General features: G+C 42.4%; 1 protein-coding gene across 5 annotated transcripts in view; it reads right to left on the reverse strand.

The window, feature by feature from the left end:
- The window catches only part of ADAMTSL1 (ADAMTS like 1), a 703,248-nt gene that overhangs the window by 185,189 nt on the left and 494,238 nt on the right, over positions 1-23,821 (reverse strand). The gene's annotated exons all lie outside the window — the stretch shown is intronic.

Below are 23,821 nucleotides of genomic sequence, written 5' to 3' on the forward strand. Positions count from 1 at the left end.
TGAACTGAACTCAGGAGCTAGATACTCAGCAGGTCTGCACTAAATGGTTTTTGCAGTTCAGAGAAAGAAAAAGCATGTTGATTTTTTTAGGGTCTTGTGATTGCTTCTTGGTAAGTATCCTATCAGAGACAACGTTTTTAAAAGGTTTGTAAAGAAAAATAAATGATTGTAGTTAGATTGATAGACACATACAGAACAGATAACTAAAAGGCTCTGCTGTGATCCCAGTAGTGTCTTACCTGATATGCAATTGGGAAAACCATGTGGTTTTAACTACATTTGACAATAATCCCATTCCACACAATCAAAGCCAGCATTTGGATAATGTTAAGGATTTGATGAAGGAGGGGAAGAATGGTTAAAACAAAGGTCTGAGAGCCAGGAGATCTGGATTCTATTCCCAGCTCTGCAAAAGGCTGTCTCTCTTTGGGCAAATCATTTTAGTTAAAAATTTTAAACTTGGGTGAACAAACTGGGCTCCTATATCCAGATGTAAACTTCTAAACAACCTGTAGTGCCCACTGAAGTAAATAGGGTTTAAACTTTTTTAAGCCAGGGATGAATTTGGCCTTTTATCTGAACTGATCCTGGACCTGAAATTATGGAGTTTCACCCAACATTGTTTTAAAGCCAAGAAAATAAGCAAGTCCATATTACACATATTAAATAAGCATAAAAGGCCTCCTAGCACTCTGGCTTTCAAAGCCAGCCATGGACCAGGTTTGTACATAAAATTCTTCTCTATAGTGTTTGTGCTAAGACTTCAGGCCAAATTTAGAATACATGTAAACAGTAGTGACTTATGAATAAAGTGTTAACCTTAATTCTAAATCTGCATGCTTCTGTGGGCTTCAGTTAAATCCAAAGTGCCAAATTTTAGAAGGCGATTACAACAGGTGCAGCTGTAAAAAATGTATGCTCATCAGCTGGGCTCATAAAAACCCACGTATATATGTGCAAATTGGATTACTGAGCACGAAAATAATGGTGCATGCAAATGGGTTTTTGGACACGAGTCCCTGAGTTATACGTGCCGTGCATACGGTTGTTTGTGTTCTGCTGGGCTTTGCTGAAACAAGGGGTGTTCCCATTATTTTTGTCTGCTCCCCCTTTATGCTCTTCTGGGAAAAATGTTATGACTTAATATTAACATTTAGTGGTTAAGTTTCTCTCTTTCTTTCTCTCTCTTTTTTTAAAAAAAAAAAAGTAAATTGTGTAGTAACTGTGATCCAGGAAGTCCCTCAATGCCAACTGGCAGAGGGCACACCATATCATAACTCACATCAGGCCTGACACACTCATTGCCCCAACACGCTCTTGTCAATCTGTATCTAAAAGGTGTCAGATTAGGTATCATATGCAAACTAGTAACTTGCTGGTCAAAAATATATATGGGAGGTGTATAAAGAATTAGAGATGTGTAATGGAAATATGTTCTCAGAAGGTGTTTTGCAAGAAGGGCATACACACAGCCTGTCCTAAACAAAGAAATGCTGTTTTGCCTGTCTTCCTGCATATTCACTATAAACTGAGTCAGGTAACATCTGAGAGGACAATGAAAAGCAATCTACATAGCCATGAAGCTAATTGAGTATGAGAAAGATCTCTGAACAATCACAGGGGATGGAGCTTGCACCCTCAAGAAGCCTTCTAGATTCTTGAAACGGAGACAATAGCAAAGGCAGAAAGCCATTTTGGCATCCATGATAGGGGACAAAGGATGAGCAGTGTTCTATGAGATCATGAAAAGTGGATCCTCTTAACCTAACAACAAAGAATAGCTGGAATGGACTATAGGTGAGAAATCTGCTTAGATAAAGATTATGAAGTGCTGAAATTAAGTTTTAGTCACTAGAAAGAATGTTTTGTTTGACTTGTAACCATAACAGTTTTCTGTTCCACTTATAACTTAAATATATGTTCTTTGTTAATGAACATATTCTTAGTTTTATTACAAAACCATCTCAGTGCTGTATACTAAACTGAGGGGTGAAGTCCTCAGCTACACAAACAGGCTGGTGCACTCTGCCTCTTTGGAGACAGTAAACTTAATACCTTCTGTGAGTAACCTGTGAGAGGCACTGGACGCTGCAGGGTAGATGGTTTGTGGGGGGATCAGGACCAGAAGCGCTGTTGGTGTCAGCCTGGCAGGAGTAACCAGGCTGATGGAAGCTAGGCTGAGGCCATTGTGCTGCAAAGAGGCTACTGGTGCCAGGGCAATGAACTAACACCGCACAGCACAGAGGCACCCAGGGTTACGGGTCAGATGGTGACAGAACCCCTTACTGGTCTGAGTGAACAGACCGAAATGTCATGGTAATAATGACATTACTCTCTGTACAATGAAAGCTCCTGGAATTAATGTTGGTCACATCAACACACTGTGTAGACATTTTAAAACATGATGGGGTCAAATTTAGACTGGATGGAAGCAGACAATTTCTTTGATTTCACTCACTTCAACCCTGTTCAATTTGGCATACTATACTTATGTGTTAGGCCATAATGACTCTACAGAAGCTAACAAAGGCCACGGGGTAAATGTTAAACATTTTTGATCAGATATACATGCACAAAAACTGCCAAGATATAAAGAGACACTGTTCAGCTTTGTAACTATGTCAGATAAAGGTGAAATAATCAAGTTTATAGTTACTTCTAACCTGGCTGGAAACTACTTATTCCATTTGAAGCTCCTGCATATATATGTTTATGAATCCTGTGGGTAGAGCCATAATAGACCTAATTTTACATTGTCAATCTTGACCATATGTTTAAGGCCTTGTCTACATACATATTTGCACAAAAATAACTAAACAAAAAGTGCCAATTAAAACCAGTTATTTCTGTGCATATTCTGTGTGTGGACACTTTTATTCTGAAATAAATACACATACACAGGCTTGCACTGAAACAACAAAAAAGTGTGAATTACAACTGATCAGTCAGGCTATAATTGCCTTTTTTTTTTTTTGCCCTCATATTAGGACACTAGGATATGAAATCAGATTGATACAACTGTATGACAAATGTTTTTGCATGGAGCTGGATTATAGCCCACACTTATATACTAAGCAAAAAGACTCCTGTTGAAAATCCTGATGCCAGAGGAACTGCAGGCATTTCCCCTTCCTAGATCCTGGCACCATACAACAACTTAAAGGTATGCTCCACAATGGAATGCAAATCTAAATGTGCCCACGCATACCTCATACTGTAAAACACATCTGCATTCCTTCGGTGTGAAAGGGCCTGGATATAAAAACAGATTCTGTTCCATCTATCCAATTTCAACATCAACTTTTATCCCCTTGAGCCTTCATAACTTTGCATGTGACTCATCAACAATCATATCACCTCCGGCTGTGATCTTCTTATATCTCATTTATAAATTGAGCAATGTTGGACCAGGTCAGTACTTGGATGGAAAACTGCCAAGGAAAACCTCAGGTGCTGGAGGTAGTTGTGTTTGTGACTCAATATTCTTTTTGAGACGGTATGGAGTCATTGCCCCAGGAAGGCACTTTTCTGCTGGAAATGCTGTATTTTAAATGGGACAAAACAGCATTCTCTAATCGCTTGTGATCACTAAAAATCCTATGGGACTGTATACAAGATCAAAAGTGTTAACCTCACTGTCCTGGCCAAATTCTAGTTTAGATCATTATATTCTGCCTGAGTAAGTTCCTCTGCAGCTTTAACTGGACACAGTATTTTTCTTCAGTTCTTCTCCTAAATTGCTGCCCAGTTTTGTTGTACTCTAAGTTATTTATGTCAATGTATTTTAAATATCCCTATCCAACACTCTGGGCCCCTGTACAGATTATAATAAAAAAATCCCCATAACAGATGAACTGGACCGATTGTTCCTTACAAGACAACAACTGGACCAAAATTAAAAATCTCCCCCCTTTTCTCCCCCCCACAAAAAAAATTCCCTTCAATTCATTCTTAACCCCCTCTCGGTTCCAGGAAAAGCCTGGGAAAACAGATGTATTATCTGTTAAATGGCTGCCACGTTCCATTCCCCAGAAGCATCTGTATTTAAGTGAGGTGGCTTGGGGTGTGGGGGAATGAGAAGCAATGATTTCTGCACAGTTTGTAATGAGACTGGTGATTCTTTAGGATGAGAAAAGATGTAGAAAATCCTTTTGTGGACTTTACAGGAAAGAACTGTACAAGTTGGGACTGTACTTGAATATGGTAAGTCAACCTAAAAAACCACAGAGTTCCTGAAATACCTAAGGAGGCTGAAGCAACTTGTCCGAGTATAGATCTCTCATCTTCCTCCACTAGCAGAGGGAATCTAGTTCTGGTGGAGCTGAGGTAGGGACATGCCAGTTCTGTAACATTATTTTCACCTCCCTAGGACCTCACAAAGTCCTCTGCCAAGATCAAGACCAGAAAGAGGGTGAGAGCAAGGATATGGATATGACCACTGTCCATGGCAGTGTATCCCCAGAAGCCTGCACAGAATCAATGAGGAATGCAACGCTCACTCAGTCAGCACTCTTCCTTGTCCATCTCTGTGATGTGAATCAATTCCAGAGAAGAGGTTCAGGGCATTCATAGGAGCACAACTCTTAGAGAAATCCTTCTGCCATCGAGTCCAGGTTCAGTTGGGTTGAAATGGCTATGAAGTATTGCCAAGGCATTCCAACCATCTGTAGTCAGGACTAATTACTGAAAAGTGTACCACTGGAGATGTAGTACCACTGGAGATGTAGTATGTCCAGAGTTTGCTCCATGAGGGAGAATGGGGCCATGAGGCACTTGATCTACAACTCCCCTAAGGCACTGCGACTGCTCAGGTGGACAGAGATTAATGTCACCATGACTTTAAACAAAAAAGTTTGACATTTCTGAATGACAAAATTGCATGATTTTCATTCCACACAAAGTTTTGAAATTTCCACTTTTAATCAACAACTAAAACAAATGTCAAAAAATTGGTATTTCCCCTGGATGGAAATTCTGCTTTTCGATTAACTTGAGTCCTGACCTTCACAGATCTCAGGAGAATATGGAATATAAGGAGATGAAATCCCCAAGACTGCCCGGGGGAAGGGGGGGGAGGGCAAATGGGGCAATTTTCCCCATGCCCCGCAGGGGCCCCCACAAGAATGCTCCGGCCCCATCTCTGCCTTCCCCCATCCCCTGGTGCCTCAGCACGCCGTGTCCAAGAGCAGCCCTGGACAGAGCTAAAGTGGCATGGCTCCAGTGGGGCCTGAGCTCCTCCTGCTCAGAGCTGCATGGTAAGGAGGGGGCTGCAAGCTCTGGTTCCACCGGAGCCATGCTGCTGCAGCACTGTCCAGGGGCCAGGGCAGCTCCTGGACGTGGCACTCTGAGGCTCCAAGAGAAGGGAGAGGCGGGGGAGACCCAGGAGTGACCTGAGCTCCTCCCTGCTTGGAGCCGTGTCATAAGGGGGTGGGCTGTGAGCTCTGGGCTGAGCAGTGGGAGCTCAGGCCCCACTGGAGTCAGGCCACTGCAGCACTGTCCAGGGCTGCTCCTGTATGTGGTGCGCTGAGGCTCCGGGAGAGGGGGGAGGTGGGGGTAAGCAGCATGGTAAGGAGGCCAGGGTGGTTGGATAAGGGGCAGGGAGTCCCTGGGACAGTCAGGGGACAGGGAATAGGAGGTTGGATCGTGGGCATTCTGGGGGGGGGGGGAGGGAGGGGACAAGGAACAGAATGGGTCAGGAATTCTGAGGGGAGGCAGTCAGGGTGCAGGAAGTGGATGGGAGTCGGATGGGGCCAGGGACAGGCTGTTTGGGGAGGCACAGCCTTCCATACCCTAAAGCTCATTCAGCAGTTTGAGGCTTGCAGACACCTATTTAACACAAAGAGCCAAGCTGTTATCTTTTCCATGGGGGAGGGACCACATGAGAAGAGCAATATCCTACACCACCTATCTCCTTCCCAACCCTATCAAGGGAGGCCCCTCCTCCCCTGCATTCCCCAAGGTTCCAGAGGGGTTAATTCAGTGGTTCTCAAAACTTTTGTACTGGTGACCCCTTTCACATAGCAAACCTGAGTGTGACACCCCACCCCTTATAAATTAAAAACACTTTTAAAAATATATTTAACACTATTATAAATGCTGGAGGCAAAGCAGGGTTTGAGGTGGAGGCTGACAGCTCACAATCCCCAGTAATAACCTTGTGACCCCCTGAGGGGTCCCGACCCTCAGTTTGAGAACCCTGGGTTAATTTAATTTTAGCACCCTGTGTCCATTCACATGCATGTGCTATTTTGAGCATTTCAGTTTTCACAACATTTTCTGGAACAAGGTCAAATGCTCAGTTCGTGGAGTATGTACATAAGCTCTACTAAAGACAAACTCACAGTAACCATCTCCAGTTTGTGAGGGACCCCGTGGAGCCAGTCTCTAAGAAACAGTTACATTTATGGAGGTTAAGTCTATTAATGGCTATTAGCCAGGATGGGTAAGGAATGGTGCCCCTAGCCTCTGTTTGTCAGAGGGTGGAGATGGATGGCAGGAGAGAGATCACTTGATCATTACCTGTTAGGTTCACTCCCTCTGGGGCACTTGGCATTGGCCACTGTTGGTAGACAGGATAATGGGCTGTATGGACCTTTGGTCTGACCCATTATGGCCATTCTTATGTTCTAAGCTAAATGAACCCAAAGTTATGGAGACAGATATGTTGTCAAGGAAGCCAGCAGATATCAGAAACCTGGAAAAATCTCTGACGGGATGGGCTCAGGCGTTTGGTCACAAGTTGAGGTGGTTCAAAAGCTTTGGATTTTTTTAAGCAGATTTTTTTTTATTGTTTCTTTAAACAAAAACACAGCAAGTAGCAAATATTTGGCCACACACTTCTGAAACCCCAAACCATGTTCAGGTTTTGGCAGACTAATTTCAGCTTTTCAATTAGAAAAACCACAACAAATTTTGAAGGAAAGCAGATATTGTCCGTGATTTTTTTCTGCTTTTTAAAAACCCCTAGTTTTCGATCCAAAAAAAGTTTTGACAGAAAATATTTGTGCAACCCTTTTAATGAGCTTCAGTGCCTTTTAGCGTTAGCTGATGCTGAGAACCAGTGATACCTTGTAAAGGTGACTTGAAAAGAAGTTCTCTCAAAACTGAGTTTGTGCCAAGATGCAGAACATTTTAAAATGTTTATTTTTCCCAGGGCTGCGGGGGGGGGGAGGGGGAAGCAAGTGGGGCAATTTGCCTCGGGCCTCGCAGGGTCCCCTACGAGAATATAGTATTCTATAGTATTCCAACTTTTTTTTAATGGAAGGGGCCCCTGAAATTGCTTTGCCCCAGGCCCCCTGAATCCTCAGTGTGGCCTTGGAAATCCCTGCCCATTTCACAAAGGGTGGGGAAAGGAAAACCTGCCTTATTCCACCCAGATAGGGTGATGAAGTATAAACTTTGCAAGTTGGAATTATTGGAGTTTCTAATCCCTTCAATGCACTATCACAGTGCTGGGACAATCTGTGCACTGCAATATGCTACAGCATAAAGTGTCACAAGTAGCAATCATGACATTCATTTTGGGCCTGATCCCAAACCCACTGAAATCAACACAAAGGCCATTATTACGTCAGTGGATTTTGGATCAGGCCCTTATTTAGTTTTATAGGCATTTCTATGGTGCTTATGTCTGTAGTACATTTAATAGTATGAGGTGATTGAATACATCATGTCAAGCCTTGGAGGCACCCCAGACTTTAGCTGTCATCTTCCTTATATTATACACTTTGCACACCATACAACGCTGGGGAAACTACCAGTTAGATCAACAATAGTGTTTGCTCTCTGCACAACAGATGTTACCAAGTGTGTCATCTTCTGACAGTGCACACCCTTAGCGGAGCTGACATTTAACTCTCCTTTTGGGTTTAGTAAAGAAATAGCCCAACAAGAAAAAGCCAGAACAATAACAGCTCAGCCCCAGTTGGCTCAGACTATATTGTTCTCTGGATGCAGCACAATGGCTCTGCTCAGAGGTAAAGATTCAATACTGCGTTTTAGGCTGAAGTCCCATACTTCGTGCTGTGTTGGATTCCCTCCCACCACCATACTTGACTGAACTGACAGCAAAGTAAGTTGGAAGAGTTGGGCTACTCCTGACATTTAGCTACATACATAAACATATTTTTACAAGACAACATGACAAAGGAAGGCCACTGAGCTAACTAGGGTAACCAAATGTCTCGATTTTAGAGAGACAGTCCTGATATTTGGGGCTCTCTCTTATATAGGGCCCCCACCCCGTCCTAGTTTTTCACACTTGCTGTCTAGTCACCCTAGAGCAAACTGCTTTTGTGCAGCTTAAAGATACCAAGGTCTGAGAAGAGGACTTGGAGCTGAGTGTGTGTTGCCCTGGTGGACATGAACTCTGGCTCTGCTTAGCAGTCTTTTCCAGGAATAAAACTCCACCAGCAATGACGTGTTCTGGTTGAATCCTGCCTGCCTAAAAATGTCCTGGAATACGAAGTTTTTGTAATAATTTCTTTTCAGCATTGAGAAATCTTGGGCAGGAAATAATATGCTAAAAGTAAGCTTGCAAATCTAGCCAATTATAAATAAATCTCCTTTCCAAAGGCCCCGTCTACACTACAAATACAAACAGGTAAGACCCCGTTAGCAACACTGTTAGCCCTTAGCTGGTTACAAATAAGGCACCAAAGCCTTGATTTGTGTAAGTTGTCATAGCTCAGCTGAAGTCAATGAAGCTGTGACCACTTACAAACAGCTGAGGAACTGGCCCGTGGGTTCAATTTGTACCTTAACCACGTTTTATAATCAGACTGACATATTATGTGCCCTTGAACTTTAGTCTATTTATGAAATAGGACTAAGGTCCAAGTTACTCTGAAAACTCACACCACGTTTGTCACTGGGTTATGGGACCACTGAGTTGTAGCCCTTATATTCCCGGTCATTGCTGTATCTGCAGTGCAGCTATATAGACCACTTACATTCTGCATTTGTACTTTTTGCATTCTCTCTCAATATTTTTAATATATTTAAAAAATGCAATCTTAATATAGTAAGTATGAGAGCTGAATTTGGCCTGCAGAGCCTTTGTCTCAGATGATTTATTACTGGTGATGACATTCAAGGAGGAAAGAACCCCATTTGTGATACAGATTCCAAGGTGAATTTTGCAGAGTTAGCAGTAAGACAATACACTTTTGATTTGTAAATTGAGTAGTTTCTATAGAATTTTTTGCAAAACGAACACAGAACCCCACAAAATCATTTTTATAATTACCTTTTAAAACTGAATTGCATTTTAATATTGCTACCACATTTCTCGCCATCTTCCACTGTCATTATCATTATTATTCATTATTTGTATTATAATTGCACCTAAGAGTCCTAGTCATGGACTCAGGATCCCATTGTGGTAGGCTCTGAACAAACTCACCGGGTGGCGCCTCTTGCTTGTCGTCTCAGGGAATTAGCTTCCAGCCTTCGGAGCACCCACTGTCAGCCAGTGTCATGATACCGCTGGCCCCCATGTCCCTCCCGGACCCCAGGTAACCCTTTCAGTGGGTGCTGCTCCCTGACAATACCCCCACTGTTTCTCCAGGTCTCCCCGCTCAGGGGAACCCCCACTCACTACCCCCACCTCGCCTAGGCTACTGCCAGTCACCAACTTACCCCCATGCATTGGGGCAGACTGCAGTGTAAGCCACTCATCATAGGCAAGGTTGGGTCTGGACCTGCTGCCTTGGCCTATTGCTGGGATGCCCCCTTGCAACCCCAGTACTTGCCTTAGGCCCTCAGCTAGGCCAGCAGCCTGGGAGTTTTCCAGGCTGGAGCTCCCCAGCTTCTCTAGCCTTCCCCCAGCCCTGCTCCACTTCCAGTACCCTGCTCAGTTCCCTAACAGCCAGGCCCTTCTCTCTCTACAAGCAGAGAGAGTGTGTGTTTGGGCTTCTAGCTCGCGGCCTCTTATCTGGACCAGCTGGGCCTGATTGGGGCATGGCCCCAGCTGTTACTGCCTTCCCCAATCAGCCCAGGCTTTCCTTCCCAGCCTCAGCCCTCTCCCAGGGCTGGCTTTAACCCTTCCAGGGCTGGAATGGGCAATCGCCCCGCTACACCACCAAAAATATGGTCCCTGACCCAAAGATTTTACAATCTAAGTTTGCTCTGCCTTTCTACCTATTATTTGTTAATCCTTTGTTAAGCCCAGACTATGACCTTAAGGGGCTGCATGCAGATGCCAGGGTCCATCTACGCAGACCATGCTGCAGAATCAAAGCCCAGGAGACAAAACAGCTACTGTTATAGTAGTAGGAAAAACACTGTAGACATTCCCAGTAGTCAGAGAGGGGAGGCATGGTGGCCATCATGCATCTTTTGTTACCAGTTACCCCATATTTAGAGGCTTCACATTTACTAAGCAATCCTCAGTGAAGAGAAATGAAGCTTAAAAAGATGTAGCATCCTTGTGAAACCACCCTTGATTTAAATGAAAATTATCAGAGGTGACCCTTCCTATGTGAAAAATATTGCCTTTTCAGGTGCAACCATTATTAGTACAGTAACTCCTCACTTAACATTGTAGTTATGTTCCTGAAAAATGCTACTTTAAGTGAAACAATGTTAAGTGAATCCAATTTCCCCATAAGAATTAATGTAAATGGGGGATGGGGGGGCCTAGGTCCCAGGGAAATTATTTTCATCAGGCTATACATACATATAAAATAAAGTTTTAAACAAACAATTTAATGATGATTGTGAAGCTTGACTGAGGTTGTGAAGTCAAAGGGTGGAAGAGGTGGGATATTTCCCAAGGAATGCCTTACTGCTAAATAATGAACTAGCACTCGGATGAGCCCTCAAGCGTTAACACATTGTTGTTAATGTAGCCTCACACTCTACAAGGCAGCACAAATGGAAAGCGTGGAAACAGCATGGCAGAGAGAGACAGACACACCCTGTGTGAGAGAGAGCCATGCATTGCCCCTTTAAGTACACTGACCCCACTCTATTACATTGCCTTTTTAAGTGGATCAGAAATTAGTGACAGCAGCTGCTGCCAGCAAGCTCCCTCAGTCCTGAGCACTGTCCTGTCTCCCTCCCCCCTACACACACTCTGTGGAGATGAGATACAGAAGCAGGGGAAAGGGGACACCCTGACATTAGCAGGAGGCTCCCGGGAGCAGCTCCAAGGCACAGGGCAGGGCAGTCGGCAGAGGGACACCTGACCTGGCCAGCAATTGATAGCCTGCTGGTTGGCTGCTGCACAGGGAATTCAGGGGGGCTTCCAGTGGACAAAGCAATGTTGCCAAACAATGTTATAAGGGAGCATTGTGAAACTTTAAACGAGCATGGTCTCTAATTGATCGGCAACGAAAACATTAACCTGGACGAATTTAAGTGAGGAGTTACTGTAGAACATAGCCAACCTACCCATTGGGGCTAGTCCACAGACAAGGACACAAGAGTCTGGGAATAGAAAACCATAGCTTGTTAGCTCTCTGTTTACAAAGAAATCCAGAAGCTGTCACATTCTATAATAGGCACCATTTAAACAGGAAACATTCCCCTGTGGCTTATAAGCAGAGGATGAGAGGAAAAAACTGCTGTGGAAGAAAAAGGCATCTGTAATGTTTACTAACTCTTTTCCTTTCTTTTACTCGGTCACTTTGTTCACAGTTTTCTCTCTTTATTTTGCTTCAGTTTGGTTCTGTGGCCTCTACTTTGCCAGAGCAAAAATAATTTTCTGACCTTATCCCTTGGCCACTCAGTAAAATCTGTGGGTTGAATGTTAGAGCTAGTGTTGACAAGTGAGAATGTAAGTGACTTTTTAAAAAAATAACTTGACTGTAGTAGATTCCTACTGAAATATTTACTGATTACCTCTGTAGGAATCCTGCAGGTCCCTCCCTTGGATATTTAGCTCATTTAACTTTTCGAGGGGAAAAAGATGCCAGGTTTTCCAGAGGAGCAGGAAAATATTCCAGCAGAAGATTCAAGGATTATCTAGCACAGGACTGTATAAATTAAAACACAATGTTACAAAATGGTCAGGCCAACTCTGCACCAACATCCTCAGAACAATGTGCCCTGAGAAGTTGAAAGTTATATAAAAAGTCTGCCCTCCAGTATCACTCTGGTCTCTCAGACTGTGAAGTATTAGAATAGTGAAAGCATTTAATTTGCCCTTGTTTCACATTACACTGAATGTGATCCTTTGTCAATGGTGGTGACTTCATGGCATATCTGGATATCACCATTGAGTCCCCTTTTCTCTTGGGCATACACGCTTTCTGTTTAAGCACAGGGCTCTTTTGTTGATAGGAGCCAGTCTTCTATCCTGATGATAATGTGGATCCTGCTGGAGTATGTCGTTATTGACAGAGACAATGCCAATGCAAGTCTTTCTGATGTTGCAGTCCAACAAGCAACCTATCCTCTTGAGTAACAAATTACATCCACAGCTCACAGACTTAGAGATCCCAGTTCACCGAGCAATTAATAAAACTCCCTGTGCTGTATCATTAAGCAATATGGTATCACAGTCTAACCTCCATGTTGTAACGGAATAAGTGTGTGAAAAAGGAATGAGATTCTCAACTACTTCAGGGGACTATGGCCTAATCCTGGGAGCTTTGCCATCAACTTCAATGAGAGTACAATCAACCTTATGTTCCTTTCTTTGTAGATTCTTAAAACTGCTGCTCATTACAGATATCTCAGTGCAGGTCACACAGCATTCTGTACATGACTAAGTTCATTAAGAAAAGATACCTTCTGAGGAAAATAATCAGAGCACCTTCTTCCAGCTCAGCAGGGGATAACAGAAACATTCCCGACCCTATCATGACCCTGACAGAACAGGTCTCACCTGGAGCTATCACTTTTTAAGCATCTCCCAATTCTTTTTTTCTGAGGAGAAACTTCCCCAGGAATCCTCAACATTAAATATTGCAACGTCTTTCCCTCCAGAAAAGGAAGGTGTGACATGTCTCTCTCTCTGTGGAGCTCTTCAGCGCTATACCTTCTGGCAGACAGACAGAACGCTCACTTCTGAGCAACACAAAGTACTCATTCTATTGAGTCACACAAACACATTGCTGCTGCAGTGCTGCCAATCTCAACAGGCTTAGAACGGAAAGATCTAAGCTCCAGGCCTGGAGAGAAAGGACCAAGCTAATGACTCAAATTCAGATTTTTCCACATGGCATGGCCAGCATGTCTCTTCACTTTCTAGAGCTCCTATTCTCCTGCTAGCCCATACCACATGCATGTTGGTAGCTGGCACCATGATGGCCATATATGCATATAAGTGCATGGCCCTGACTGACTAGAACACCTGTTGTACTCGCCGTTTTATTCCTTTAGGGACGGTGCTGAAACTACACTGAGAAAAGGCTATTTCTCCATGACAGAATGATGATTTTAAACAACAAACTCAAAATTAAACTACCTTACACACAAAAGGTCTTTAGATGGGGATGAAGGTAACATGGAGAGTGCTGGTCTAAGGGTATGTCTAGACTCCAAGCTAGAGGCGTGATTCCTAGCTTGAGGAGAGCAATGAGCTACAAATAGAATGTAGCTGAAGCAGTGTGAGTTGAGATAGGTGCCCCAAGTACATGCCCATCAGAGATGCTAGGCATGTACTCGAGGCAGCTAGTCCCTTGCGATGCCCAGGCTACTGCAGTTATATTCTGTTTTTAGCATGCAAGCAAGATGAAAGTGCGACAGGCTGGATCACAGAAACCCTCTTGGGAGCTGCCACCTGATGTGCCAAGACTACCTCTGCTCCCATTTTCCCTGCCAGCTCAGGACTGCAGCACCCTGTCTTGCTGAGCCAGATACTCTCATCTGCTCCAACAAAGACCCAGGGTCTGAATTACTTGCCCCAAAGCTGCAGGTTTACCTGAAAACAGCTCACAGAAGTGTTCCTGTCTTTAAAACTCAGATGCCCAACTTCCAATGGGGTCTAAGCCCAAATAAATCCATCTTACCCTGTATAAAGGTTATGCAGAGTAAACTCAAATTGTTCGTCCTCTATAACACTGATAGAGAGATATGCACAGTTGTTTGCTCCCCCAAGTATTAAATACATACTCTGAGTTAATTAATAAGTAAAAAGTGATTTTATTAAATACAGAAAGTAGCATTTCAGTGGTTCCAAGTAGTAACAGATGAAACAAAGTAAGTCATCAAGCAAAATAAAATAAATACACAAATCTACGTCTAATCAAACTGAATACAGATAAGATCCTCACCAGTTCCAGAATGCTCCCTTTTACAGGCTAATCATCTTTTAGCCTGGGTCCAGCAAGCACTGACACCTTTGTTTCAGTTTCTTTCAAGTATCCTGGGGGTGGGGTAGGGTGGAGAGGCTCTCTCTTTAGCCAGCTGAAGACAAAATGGAGGAGTCCCCTAGGGGTTTAAATAGACACTCTCCCGTGGGTGGAGACCCCTTTCTCACTCCTATGCAAAGTCCGGCTCCAAGATGGAGTTTAGGAGTCACCTGGGCAAATCACATGTCCATGCATGACTCTCAGTTTTTACAGGTAGCATCCATTGTTTACATGCTACCTTGAACATCCTCAAGTAGACTTCTTATGTGAATTGGAGCATTCCAAGATCCATTGTCCTTTAAGTGTTTCTTGATTAGGTACTTAATTTCAACATTCCTTTCTCCAGGAATTGACCAAATGCTCTAAGGTTATTTAGAAATCAAGCCAGTACACAGCCAACTTTCATAACTTTGAATACAAAAATGATAAATGCATACAAATAGGATTAATACATTCAGTAGATCATAACCTTTATGGAGATATGTTACATGGCATATGTAGCATAAAACACATTCTAAGCATATTTCCATAAAGCCTTATGGGAGGTAACGTCACAGAGAGCTAATAGAAGTACATCTCCTGGAGCTGGGAACCACTCCTCACCCTCAGCTCAAAGTGTACCATTCACATTCAAAAGGCAATTCGTGATTTTGGATGCCTCAGTTTTGGTGCCTGAGCTGAGACAACATAAAAGCATCTGATTTTCAGAAGGTGGTTGCTCAGCACTTTCTGAAAATGAGGCCTCATTCAGATGTCTCAAGTTGGCAACTAAAAATCGAGGCATCTCAAAATAATCAGTAACTTTTTGAAGATATAAATCTGGGAGCCTAGCACATACTTCAAGAGTCATGAAGCTCTCATGATCAGCACAGGAGGATGTTATGCCAAGATAAAACTGATTAAGGACTGATACCATCACTAATGCCTTCTAAATTTTTGGGAAGGTAGCCACCCTTGTATCTAGGAACTACAATAATGGTGCATTATAAATGTCAAAGTTTCCATTTAAGAGGAAAAATTAAATTACCAAAAAAGGAGCCAAGGCAGCTGAATTACAGGAGACTGAAATCTCTGCAACATTTAACTAACTATGCTTTGTTTTCAATGCTTTCTTTCATTTTAGTCTGGCTTCTGCACTACTTCTGTCATTGCCTTGAGAAAAGAAAGAAAAAGTATCAACAGTAGCAGCTGGCAAGGGGAAATGAAGTCCCTAAAAATGAACAGATCTTGACAGCGGCCCAAATGCTGCTTATTAGATAATTAACCAGAGTGTGTTTATTTCCAGTTCACCATCAAAGGGCCTGTGACAACTGTTCCACTCCAGCCTCTCTCGCCATGGAAAGTGAAAAGCAACAACCCAAGTATGACAATCTCAGGGCTCAGTTACACTGAAATGTCAGTCTCACTTAGTTGTCATGGATAGTTAACATGTTCTATTTAATGATATGGACACCTGCCACACCTGGTCTGAAAATAATGGTGGTACGTGTTTAATAGCACTTTGCTGAAGCATATAAGAATATTTGCTACAATCATAGTCATGATTTTGCAGGGTGTGCAGCGGTAACAACAACAAAAGAGAAAAAACACACTGGTGAAAAATACACTTACATAAAAAAGAAATCATTGAAATGAATGGTACGCACAGAACAAGAGAGAGAATGAAGAGAGGAAGTAGAAAATAAAGCAGTCTGGAACTTTCAGTACTCTTATACAATTATAGACAATTGCATTTATTCTTCATGTGTTCTGTTTTTTCGTGTGTGTTTTTTTAAATTCTTCTTATATCGTCCCAAACCTTACTGCATTATCATTCAATCAATATATCATCTGAAAGGAAGCCATTTCTCCCATCTACTGAAACTAATCTTTTACTATTGGTGGATCTGGATCCATTATCTAGGTAGTGGTATACCAGTATTATGTTTGGAAAAGTTGTTAGTGTTATATGCTTCTTCAACTGTGATAAGTTCTGAATTGCAATGAAATAATGCAAGAATACTAAACCATAAAACTTGATGTCAAACTGGCTGTATCTGTGATCAAATGCACAGGATAGGATTGTCCACTTGACACCTCCAACAATATATTTAGAGCTCAATGCATCTGATGCCTTATTTTGGCCTAGACTGGACTAGCCATATTCTACAGACTAGTTGAATGTTGAGTGTTCTTTTGAGCACAGCTGGTAAAATACTATTCCTCTATTTGCTTCAGAAAATCATTTCAGAGGACAACTGCACTAAACTTCCCCTTATTTTAGATGTTTATTAGTTGTTCCATTAAGACCAGTTTAACGCTACTGAAGACTATTTTACATTGAAAGTGGAATAATTAGTTCTCAGAATGTCATGTATGTTTTCCCTCTCCCCCCAGAAAACAGAACAAATGCCAATAGAAGCAGACAACAGGGACATTGTACATAACAAAGCAATCCTAGATTAGGTCACAATTTTATGAACACAAGCTGGGTTTGGTTTGTGCTTCTATAAAACATAACACATACCATAGCCAAATGCAGCCTGACAGATTAGCAGCTAAGAGGTCCAGGACTGGAGCAATCAGCAGTGTTGCAAGTCAGGACTGAGGCACATTGGCAGAGTTTGATGGGAATCTTGCAAAGTCCCTGCTCACAAACTCAGACCTGCCCAGACTTTTGCCTGAAGCCAGAGCATCTTATATTTGAAACTTAGTGCCTCACATGCAAGACTTGTCTAATTTCTCATCAGCTTTTTGATCTCCTGCTTGCCCAGCAACTTCCCTTTACCACCCACCTCCACCCCCATATCTGCTCTGCTCCACTAATCAATTTTTCTCCCTACTGTCACCCCATAGTGAGAAGCTGAATGCCTATCTGAAGAGCTTTCTATGGTCAGCGTTCCCCAAATTACTCTAGGTTCCCTTCTGATCCTGTGTTTCAGACAAAACAGAATGTGCTGATGATGGATTCACTGACAGGAAGGAATCTGGAAGGGGGTATAGGAGGGTAGCACTCTTACCCTGACAGCAAGAAAGGAGGCAGCTACTAACAGGGGAAGAAACAAATCCACATCTACCTCAAGCCTCTGGTTGGAACTGGACAGCTCTTTGAATATTGGGTCTAATTCTGCACTTTGGTCTACAGCATGAGCCAAATGCTGCCCACTGTTACACCAGGGTAAATGTGGAGTAATTTCATTGACTTGAACAACAGGCAAGACTGTTCAGCATTAAGAAGTGGTTTGTCAATGGGCACAAAATCATAGATTAGAGTGGAATTGTTCCAGACTCATAGCAGTGTAACTGAAGGCAGAACTTGGCCTCATGCATCTTCCTTGATTCCTTGTGATATTTTATAAAATTAAGCAGTTGTTTTCTGCCTGCTTGTGTATGTACCAATCTACCTGAATTCTTCCATATCCAAACATGCACCTCTTCAGGCAGGGCCGTCCTTAGGATTTATGGGGCCCTAGGCAATATTCTTAAACTGGTGCCCCTATGCCGGATGGCAGCCCAAGCTCACAGCCTGGTGGGGGAAGGGGAGGAGGGACTTGACAGCAAAGGATAATAAGATGCCCGGCCTGCCTCATGGTGGCGGAGAGTCACAGTTCCCCCGCAGAGACTTCCATGCACTCTCCCTCATGCAGAATGGACATGAAGAAAGTACCTAATTAAAAGCACTAAAATTTGAGAATAAAAAATGTCAGTCACAGGTTTTTTGATATGCCCTGAAGTTGGTCAGAGATTTATTTGCAAAAACTTCATAGTAAGGGTGAGTCAGCTGTCCTGCTGAATACAACATTACATATAATGATGCAGCTCTTCTCTGTTTTACATTTTCTTCATCAGTATTTCTAAGTTGAATTTATATTTTAAATGTACTCAAATCTTAAGCCAGCTTTCCAGATTACTACATATTTAACTCACTGAAACAAAGACATTCTTTTAAATTAATCAGAGAGATTTAGTGTGTTCATAACAATGTTCATTGCTTTTAGAAAAAGGGAACAGTAATTTACTTTGTGTGATCTCCATAACAAGAGACATGGTTATGAAATTTCACCAACTTTAAAAAAATATGTTTCCAAAGATTTTAGGTATAACAAGGATTTTGTCTTACTAAGGCCTGGTCCACACTACAGCGTTAAATCGATTTAAACAGCGTTAAATCGATTTAACGCTGTACCCATCCACACTACAAGGCACTTTAAATCGATTTTAAGGGCTCTTAAAATCGATTTCTGTACTCCTCCCCAATGAGAGGAGTAACCCTAAAATCGATATTACTATATCGATTTAGGGTTAGTGTGGATGGAAATTGAAGTTATTGGTCTTATTCTTTTACTGAGCTACCCAGAGTGCACTGCTCCAGAAATCGATGGTAGCCTAGGACCATGGACGCACACCACTGAATTAATGTGCCCTAGTGTGGACGCGTAAAATCGATTTTATAAAACCAGTTTTATAAAACCGGTTTTAATAATTTTGATTTTATGCTGTAGTGTAGACGTGGCCTAAGGTACTGATTTTGCTGGAGGGTTCTTTTAAAACTAGTTTGTCGGATAGTCAGAAGTAAAGAAAGGGAACTCTTTGTCCAGCTATCTGGAAGGGAAGGACTGTTGTCCCTTTAAGGGCTCTCTTCAGTGGGGTGGTGAAGGGATGGACAGAAAGGACAGGAAGACTTGGAAACACTTTTTTTTTTTAACTATAGTAATTAAAATGTGTATTTTAGATAAGGGAGGTCTTTTGAAGGATTTATTTACAAAACTATGTGTGAAGATCCACACATTTAAGGCTAAAGATGCTAGTGCATCTAAAACTCTATGCAAGCATTTTTTAGAAATGTGATTTTATAATCTTCACCAGCTCACTAATGAAATATTTTTAAAGCAAATTTTAAACTAAGGTCCTGTAGACTGACATGTTCTGTGTAAATATTACATTAATGCACAACTGTTTTTGTCACTAAAGTCAGAAACTGACAGTATAAAAAATTTATTTGGGCATAAGCTTTCGTGGACATCTGATGAAATGGGTTCTAGTCCACAAAAGCTTATGCCCAAATAATTTGTTAATCTTTGAGGTGACACGAGAGCAAACCGCGGCGAAGCTGGTCTCCTTTCCCGGTTTGCTCTCGCGTTCCCGGAACCACCCAGCAAACCTCAGGGAAGGAGACCTGCTTGCTCGGGGTTCGGGGGAACGCGAGAGCAAACCGCGGCGAAGCTGGTCTCCGTTCCCGGTTTGCTCTCGCGTTCCCGGAACCACCCAGCAAACCTCAGGGAAGGAGACCTGCTTGCTCGGGGTTCGGGGAACGCGAGAGCAAACCGCGGCGAAGCTGGTCTCCTTTCCCGGTTTGCTCTCGCGTTCCCGGAACCACCCAGCAAACCTCAGGGAAGGAGACCTGCTTGCTCGGGGTTCGGGGAACGCGAGAGCAAACCGAGGAAGGAGACCAGCTTGATTACCAGAGGCTTCCTCAGGTATGCTGGGATACCTGCTTATTCCACGGAGGTCAAGAAAAGCGCTGATAAGTGTCTATATTTGATTATCAGCGCTGGATCACCAGCGCTGGATCCTCTACACCCGAGACAAAACGGGAGTACGGCCAGCGCTGCAAACAGGGAGTTGCAGCGCTGGTGGTGCCCTGCAGATGTGTACACTTCCTAAGTTGCAGCGCTGTAACTCCCTCACCAGCGCTGCAACTTTCTGATGTAGACAGACTAACAGGACTACCACTCTGAAACCTGTCAGTATATACTTTGGGGTTGGCAAATGCCTGTTAAATGGCTTTATTACCCCTTGAATGTCTCTTTAACAGTTTCAATGTTGTGCTAATAGGTCTGGCAGGCTGGAGGTTTTTTTCACTTTTTAAACTACTAGATTCCCTCCCAAGGAAGACTCACAGGCTAGAGCAGCCATCCTGTGGGAGCCTGCAGGAAGGGTCAGAACAGGGATAGGAAAACAAGAGGGTGGACACTAAGACCCAGTGGTGCCCCAAATTTTCAGGTGCCCTACGCAGCTGCCTATGTTGCCTATGCCTAAGGACGGCCCTGTCTTCAGGTCTGTATGTAGATTAGTGACTGTCCAAAAAGAAGCAGAGTACTAACAGGATGCAATTCTTCATGTGATCAATTTTTTGCAAGTGAGTTCAAAATCTGTTTCATATGCATCGGTTTACAGCTAACAGACTTTTGACAGAATAACTTACACGCTTGCACCTCTTGAGATATTTAGCTAACAGGAAGCTGTCTGCCTACATGTGTTTTCAAAGTCTAATCCTTTAACCCAGAGGTAGACAACCTATGGCACGCATGCCAAAGGCAGCACGCAAGCTGATTTTCAGTGGCACTCATGCTGCTCGGGTCTTGGCCACCGGTCGGGGGGGCTCTGCATTTTAATTTAATTTAAATGAAGCTTCTTAAACATTTTTAAAACCTTATTTACTTTACATGCAACAATAGTTTAGTTATATGTTATAGACTTATAGAAAGAGACCTTCTAAAAACATTAAAATGTATTACTGGCACGTGAAACCTTAAATTAAATGAAGACTTGGCACCCCACTTCTGAAAGGTTGCCGAACCCTGCTTTAAACTGAAAAAGTTGGAAGTTTCAGGATGGGACTTCATTTAGTATCGAGACTATCATCACAAATAGAGATAGATAAATCTCTCCACAACCTGGAGCCTCACAAATAAACTGAGTGTAACACTGATTCATGTACTCAGCCTTGGGCTGTGTTATCAAGAAGACAATTTGTGGAGTCAGCAAAAGAAGGAGACAAAGTGAAAAAGAGGGAGAATAACGTGTGAGGGTTATGAAAACAGGAGGGACAAGCAAAGGGAAAACAGTGAAAAGGCCAACAATGAATAAGAAGCATTTCTCTGCTCATCAGAAACAGAGCAAAATCCAAGGTTTTTGGTGCAAGAGAAAACAGGGACATGCTAGAAAGAAATCGGTCACTGTGTGACAGGAGATAATTTTTGTTTTTATTTTTAAAAGTCCTAGTAACTTTCATGGAATATTGTTATGTGTACACACTAATCAGAGGGGCCATGCACTCCTTTCTGCTTCTGTGCTACAGACATCCAGCACTAGCTTACAGTAAACACAGACTGGGATTACGAGGGAAAGGAGAACTCCATAAAACAGGCAGTTGATTGTTTGGATAACCAAGGAAAATGCTGCATCAGTTACAATCGGGACAACAGATAAGAACGAAGTCCACAAACTAACCCAATTTACTGAATGAATGCAGAGAGAGAATATAAATATGTAACTATACATGGAACAGTTCAAGAACTTACAGATTGTTACTGAAGAAAACAATTCCACATGCAGTGCAGTGTTACTGAACACTGACTGGGTCCCAGACACTGGTTGGGGCCTCTTGGCGCTACCAGAATACAAATAGCGCAGGAACTCCCTCACATGAACCTTACAAACTGCCCTTGGAATACTGCCCTTGCAGGAGATGAATTTGGAGTGGGGAATGGTGGAGGAGGGAGAGTATGAGACTTGCAAACTCTGCCAATCCCAGAGATCTTTGGGAAATGGAAGCTGCAGAATGGAATACTTATTAAAAGGGATTCACTGTCAATTTAAAAATCACACTTCTGCCTACAAAATGTTCACCTCATTACTGCTTGTTAGAAGATTTACTACAGCTTACTGGAACTGAAAGAGGTTATAGACAAAAACTATTCCACTGCATTTTCAGTTTGGATCCTTTCAGAATAGAGCATTTTTCATTCTTTTCTTCTGAACAGATAATCACACTTCTGCTCTCTTTGCGTGGACCTTTCACACAGCAACGAAGGAGAGAAAGACATTTTAAAATACAGGAGAATATGTTTGTAAAACCACGAAGATTGGACAGGGAGGACTCACGGGCAGGTGTAAGACCTGAAACTACTTTAAATTCATTTAAAAAAACAACCAACCAAGTATATTGTGAGCTGATGGTATGTACCTTTAAGTCTGCTTTCACGTTAGGTGTGAGCTGCATAAAACAAAGTGACAATATAAGTGCTTTAACAAATGCTCAGAGCAGTTGGCTCACCCTCTTTGTTGCTGCTGGTGATGATGATGATTGAAGTATGATGAAAAATGGCAACCTTGATTTCAAATAAGTGAATTTGATATTTTATAAGAAAAGCAGAATGAAAGAACAAAGAGCCCTGTTATACAACTTAACCATTCAGCAGCCAAAGTAGAATTTTCCACTTATATTCAAATTCCCATTTATTTATTTTTTCATGCAATATATATAATATTTAAACATAGCTAAACTGCTTTCATATCAGTTTACTTTGATATAGCTTATGCATTTCTAATGCCAGGAGATTTTGATCCTTTGACGTAGACTGAAAATTGAAAGCTACCCAGTTATGACTCAAGCTAAAGTGACTGTTTCTGAAAGCAATTAGCAACTTCATGTCTCCATCAGCTCACAAGCAAAATGTCACAGGTGGCTTTTGAATCAGAGATGAAAAGGCACCAAGGATATCTGCACACAGTGGATTCAGTAGGTTGGTTTCTGATGTTCGTTATCTTGGTGTAATTAAGGATCACTGGTGGAACAGAGATCAGAACGTGGCCTGTAATACCAGGAAATCAAGATGGACCCATAAGTTACTCAAGATACTGACGGGAGAGTGTCCAACAGCCTTTTGAGGAAAATCATCTTCACCCACCCAAAGCCCAGATATATAGACTAGAAATAGGAAGAGCTCAAGTTCAAAAAGAAAAGGGACAGTTTTAAATTGCTCCAATCTTCCTAGTCTGCCAGGCTGCCCTTTCAGCAAGTGTGTTGCCCTCCAGACACTTTCTATTATAAAAACTACAATACCGATCCTGTAGACATGTATCTAACTTTACTCACGTGAACAGTTCCATTGACTTCAGTTCAAGGACTCATGTGGGCTAACGTATACATATGTAAGATACGGTTTGCAGAATGGGGGGTCTAAGATAGTAACAGCTCAGTATTTCAGATCTGGATTTTATGATAGAAAAAGGAGTTGAAGATAGGGACGAGAAACAGCTGCCACAAGGCAAGATGGGCTTCTAGAAGATTGGAGGAAAGAGAAGGCGTTCAAATAGTCCAGGAAACCAAAGGAAAAAGGAGATTTAAAATGGTTAGAAACAACAGCAAACAGGAAGGGTGGGATTTTCAAAAGTGCTCAGTGTTGGCCAAACATTGCCCCAATGGAGGTCAATAGCAAAACTCCCAGCAGCATTAGGCCAATGCGGAGTGCTTTTGAAAACTCCATCCTAAGTGTGTTCTAAATAGTAAGGAAAATCTGTTTACAGCATTATCCACACTATTGCTATTCTTCCACTTTCCTATCAATGGACACATTGCATGAAGCGCACCAGAGCCACAATTAACAAATAGAGTTACGGAGGATAGGCAAAGTAGGATTCTTAGACTTCTACCGCTGCTAAGAATGTATGCTGTCGCCGAGGTTTATGTGAAACTCCCATTGGCTTCAATGGGCGTTGTACATCAAAACAAAGGTAGGATACGGCCCTTATGTGTT

The sequence above is a fragment of the Gopherus flavomarginatus genome, chromosome 3, assembly GCF_025201925.1.
Source record: "Gopherus flavomarginatus isolate rGopFla2 chromosome 3, rGopFla2.mat.asm, whole genome shotgun sequence".
Taxonomy (NCBI): domain Eukaryota; kingdom Metazoa; phylum Chordata; order Testudines; family Testudinidae; genus Gopherus; species Gopherus flavomarginatus.